Source organism: Arachis hypogaea, chromosome 4 (assembly GCF_003086295.3).
Source record: "Arachis hypogaea cultivar Tifrunner chromosome 4, arahy.Tifrunner.gnm2.J5K5, whole genome shotgun sequence".
Classification (NCBI taxonomy): Eukaryota; Viridiplantae; Streptophyta; class Magnoliopsida; order Fabales; family Fabaceae; genus Arachis; species Arachis hypogaea.
Window position 1 is genome coordinate 60,953,387 of NC_092039.1, and position 5,580 is coordinate 60,958,966.

Below are 5,580 nucleotides of genomic sequence, written 5' to 3' on the forward strand. Positions count from 1 at the left end.
GTCTACTTTCCAACACTGTTGAGAGCACGCCATTTAGAGTTTTGTAGCTCTAGAAAATTTATTTCGAGTGCAGGGAGGTCAGAATCCAACAACATCAGCAGTCCTTTGTCAGCCTTCTATCAGAGTTTTGCTCAGGTCCCTCAATTTCAACCAGAAAATACCTGAAATCACAGAAAAACACACAAACTCATAGTAAAGTCTAGAAATGTGAATTTTGCATAAAAACTAATGAAAACATCCCTAAAAGTAGCTAGATCCTACTAAAAACTACCTAAAAACAATGCCAAAAAGCGTATAAATTATCCGCTCATCACAACACCAAACTTAAATTGTTGCTTGTCCCCAAGCAACTGAAAATCAGTTAGGATAAAAAGAAGAGAATATACTATAAATCTCATGACATCAATGAATATTAGTTTTAATTTGATGAGCGGGACTTGTAACTTTTTGCCTCTGAACAGTTTTGACATCTCACTTTATCCTTTGAAGTTTAGAATGATTGGCATCCATAGGAACTTAGAGTTCAGATAGTGTTATTGATTTTCCTAGTTAAGTATGTTGATTCTTGAACACATCTACTTTTATGAGTCTTGGCCGTGACCCTAAGCACTTTGTTTTCCAGTTTTACCACCGGATACATAAATGCCACAGACACATGACTGGGTGAACCTTTTCAGATTGTGACTCAGCTTTCCTATAGTCCCCAGTTAGAGGTGTCCAGAGCTCTTAAGCACACTCTTTGGATTTGGACTTGCATGCCACAAGCACATGGTTAGGGACAGCTTGTTTTAGCCGCTTAGGCCTGGATTTATTTCCTTGGGCCCTCCTATCCATTGATACTCAAAGCCTTGGATCCTTTTTACCATTGCCTTTTGGTGTTAAGGGCTATTGGCTTTTTCTGCTTGCTTTTTCTTTTTCTTTCTAATTTTTTTCGCCACTTTTTTTTCGCAAGCTTTTGTTTTTCACTGCTTTTTCTTGCTTCAAGAATCAATTTTATGATTTTTTAGATCATCAATAACATTTCTCTTGTTCATCATTCTTTCAAGAGCCAACAATTTTAACATTCATAAACAACAAGATAAAAAATATGCACTGTTCAAGCATTCATTCAGAAAACAAAAAGTATTGTCACCGCATCAATATAATTAAACTAAATTCAAGGATGAATTCGAAACTCATGTACTTCTTGTTCTTTTGTATTAAAAACATGTTTCATTTAAGAAAGGTGAAGGATTCATAGAATTATTCATAGCCTTAAGACATAGATACTTGACACTAATGATCATGTAATAAAGACACAAACATAGACAAACATATAGCAAAAAAAAACTGAAAAATAGAGAAATAAGAACAAGGAATGAGTCCACCTTAGTGCTGGTGGCATCTTCTTCTTGAAGGACCAATGGCGTCCTTGAGCTCTTCTATATCTCTTCCTTGCCTTTGTTGCTCCTCCCTCATTGCTCTTTGATCTTCTCTAATCTCATGGAGAATGATGAAGTGCCCTTGGTGTTCCATCTTTTGTTGGTCCATGTTATAACTCAAGTGTTCTAGAGAAGTGTTGAGTTGTTCCCAATAGTTGTTTGGAGGAAAATGCATCCCTTGAGGCATCTCAGGGATTTCTTTCTGATAAGCTTCCTCATGTGTCTCTTGAGATCCATGAATGGGCTCTCTTGTTTGCTCCATCCTCTTCTTAGTGATAGGCTTATCCTCTTCAATGAGAATGTCTCCTTCTATGATAACTCCAGCTGAGTAGCATAGATGGCAAATAAGATGAGGAAAAAAGCTAGCCTTGGCATGGTGGAGGACTTTTTGCCTATTTTGTAGAATTCAAGAGAGATGACTTCATGAACTTCTATTTCCTCTCCAATCATGATGCTATGGATCATGATGGCCCGATCCACAGTAACTTCAGATCGGTTGCTAGTGGGGATGATGGAGCATTGGATGAACTCCAACCATCCTCTAGCCACAAGCTTAAGGTCCAGTCTTCTTAATTGAACCGACTTGCCTTTTGAGTCTCTTTTCCATTGAGCTCCTTCCACACATATGTCTATAAGGACTTGGTCTAACCTTTGATCAAAGTTAACCCTTCTAGTGTAGGGGCGTGCATCTTCTTGCATCACAGGCAAGTTGAATTCCAACCTCACATTTTCCGAACTGAAATCTAAGTATTTCCCCCGAACCATTGTAAGATAATTCTTTGGATTCGGGTTCATACTTTGATCATGGTTCCTAATGATCCATGCATTGGCATAGAACTCTTGAACCATTAAGATTCTTACTTGTTGAATAGGGTTGGTCAGAACTTCCCAACCACTTCTTTGGATCTCATGTCGGATCTCTGGATACTCATTTTTCTAGAGCTTGAAAGGGACCTCAGGAATCACCTTCTTCTTGGCCACAACTTCATAGAAGTGGTCTTGATGGACCTTTGAGATGAATCTCTCCATCTCCCATGACTCGAAGGTGGAAGCTTTTGTCTTTCCTTTCCCTTTTCTAGAGGTTTCTCTGGCCTTAGGTGCCATAAGTGGTTATGGAAAAACAAAAAAGCTATGCTTTTACCATACCAAACTTAGAATATTGCTCGCCCTCGAGCAAGAGAAGAAAGAAGAGAAGAAGAAGAAGAAAAAAATGGTGGAGAGGGAGAGAGGTGTGTATTCGGCCAAGGGGGAGAAGAGAGGGTTGTGTTGTGTGAAAATGAAGAAGGATAGAGGGGTTTATATAGTGGAGGGAGAGGGGTTAAGGTTCGGCCATATTGGGTGGGTTTGGGTGGGAAAGGGATTTTGAATTTGAAGGTAGGTGGGGTTTATGGGGAAGAGTGGATGGATGTGAGTGGTGAAGAGGTGATGGGGAAGAGAGATTGAGGTGATTGGTGAAGGGTTTTTTTAGGGAAGAGTGTTATTGGATTGTGTGAAGAAGAGAGAAGGTAAATTGAGGTAGGTAGGGATTATGTGGGGTCTACAGATCCTGAGATGATCCTGTGGGGTTCACAGATCCTGAAGTGTCAAGGATTATCATCACTGCACCAATGAGGTGTGTAAAATTCCCTCTGCATGCAATCCTGGCATTTAACTCCAGATTGATGCTTGTTTCTGGCATTAAACGCCAATTCTATGCTTGTTTTGGGTGTTCAACGCCAGTCTGCAGCATGTTTCTGGCGTTGAACGCCAGTTCCATGCTTGTTTCTGGCGTTTAACGCCAGCTCTCCTCAAGGTGTAATCCTGGCATTTAAACGCCAGATTGTTGCTTGTTTCTGGCGTTCAACACCAGATTCATGCTCTGTTCTGGCATTGAACGCCAGCCAGATACTCCTTACTAGCGTTCAAACGCCAGTAAGCTCTTCCTCTAGGGTGTGCTGTTTCTTCTGCTGTTTTTTATTCTATTTTTAATTTTAGTATTTGTTTTGTGACTCTACATGATCATGAACCTAATAAAACATAAAAGAAAAAAATGAAATAAAAATAAAATTAGATAAATAAAAATTGGGTTGCCTCCCAATAAGCGCTTCTTTAATGTCATTAGCTTGACAGTGTGCTCTCATGGAGCTTCACAGGTGATCAGGTCAATGTTGTGGATTCCCAACATCAAACTTAGAGTTTGAATGTGGGGGTTCAATACCAAACTTAGAGTTTGGTTGTGGCCTTCCAACACCAAACTTAGAGTTTGATTGTGGGGGCTTTGTTTGACTCTGTATTGAGAGAAGCTTTTCATGCTTCCTCTCCATGGTTGCAGAGGAATATCCTTGAGCTTTAAATACAAGGTAGTCCCCATTTAATTGAAGGACTAGCTCTCCTCTGTCAACATCAATCACAGCTCCTGCTGTGGCTAGGAAGGGTCTTCCAAGGATGATACATTCATCCTCCTCCTTCCTAGTGTCTAAGATTATGAAATCAGCAGGGATGTAAAGGCCTTTAACCTTTACTAACACGTCCTCTACCAATCTATAAGCTTGTCTTACTGACTTGTCTGCCATTTGTAATGAGAATATGGCAGCCTGTACCTCAAAGATCCCGAGCTTCTCTATTACAGAGAGTGGCATAAAATTTATACCTGACCCCAGGTTACACAGAGCCTTCTCAAAGGTCATGGTGCCCATGGTATAGGGTATTAAGAATTTACCAGGATCTTGTTTCTTTTGAGGTAAACTTTGTTGAACCCATGCATCTAGTTCACTAATGAGCAAGAGAGGTTCACCTTCCCAAGTCTCATTACCAAACAACTTGGCATTCAGCTTTATAATGGCTCCTAGATATTGAGCAACTTGCTCTCCAGTTACATCTTTATCCTCTTCATAGGAAGAATAGTTCTCAGAGCTCATGAAAGGTAGAAGGAGGTTTAATGGAATCTCTATGGTCTCTATATGAGCTTCAGATTCCTTTAGGTCCTCAATAGGGAACTCCTTCTTTTTTGGGAGACGTCCCATGAGGTATTCCTCATTGGGATTCACGTCCTCCCCTTCCTCTTTAGGTTTGGCCATGTTTATTATATCAATGGCCTTGCACTCTCTTTTTGGATTCTCTTCTGTATTGCTTGGGAGAGTACTAGGAGGAGTTTTAGTGATTTTCTTACTCAGTTGGCCCACTTGTGCCTCCAAATTTCTTATGGAGGACCTTGTTTCACTCATGAAACTTAAAGTGGCCTTAGACAGATCAGAGACTATGTTTGCTAAGCTAGAGGTGCTCTGTTAAGAATTCTCTGTCTGCTGCTGAGAAGATGATGGAAAAGGCTTGCTATTGCTAAGCCTGTTTCTTCCACCATTATTAAAGCCTTGTTGAGGCCTTTGTTGATCCTTCCATGAGAAATTTGGATGATTTCTCCATGAGGAATTATAGGTGTTTCCATAGGGTTCACCCATGTAATTTACCTCTACCATTGTAGGGTTCTCAGGATCATAAGCTTCTTCTTCAAAAGATGCCTCTTTAGTACTGTTGGATGGATTTTGCCATCCACTCAGACTTTGAGAAATCATGTTGACTTGCTGAGTCAATATTTTGTTCTGAGCCAATATGGCATTTAGAGCATCAATTTCAAGAACTCCCTTCCTCTGAGGCGTCCCATTACTCACAGAATTCCTCTCAGAAGTGTACATGAATTAGTTATTTGCAACCATGTCAATGAGTTCTTGAGCTTCTGCAGGCGTTTTCTTTAGGTGAATAGATCCACCTACAGAATGGTCCAGTGACATCTTAGAGAACTCAGATAGACCATAATAGAATATATCCAAAATGGTCCACTCTGAAAGCATGTCAGAAGGACACCTTTTGGTCATCTGTTTGTATCTTTCCCAAGCTTCATAGAGGAATTCACCATCTTTTTGTTTGAAGGTCTAAACATTCACTCTAAGCTTGCTCAGCTTTTGAGGAGGAAAGAACTTAGCCAAGAAGGCCATGACCAGCTTATCCTAAGAGTCCAGGCTATCTTTAGGTTGAGAATCCAACCATGTTCTAGCCCTGTCTCTTACAGCAAAAGGGAAAAGCATGAGCCTGTAGACTTTAGGATCTACTCCATTAGTCTTAACAGTCTCATAGATCTGCAAGAATTCAGTTAAAAACTGATAGGGATCCTCTGATGGAAGTCTGT

The 5,580-nt window shown here is 40.3% G+C and overlaps 1 non-coding gene across 1 annotated transcript; it reads left to right on the forward strand.

The window, feature by feature from the left end:
- Positions 1–5,239: 5,239 nt before the first annotated feature.
- LOC112799490 (small nucleolar RNA R71) lies at positions 5,240–5,347 on the forward strand. Its single transcript, XR_003201068.1, has one exon. It is a non-coding gene; the product is annotated as a small nucleolar RNA R71 (small nucleolar RNA).
- Positions 5,348–5,580: the final 233 nt, after the last annotated feature.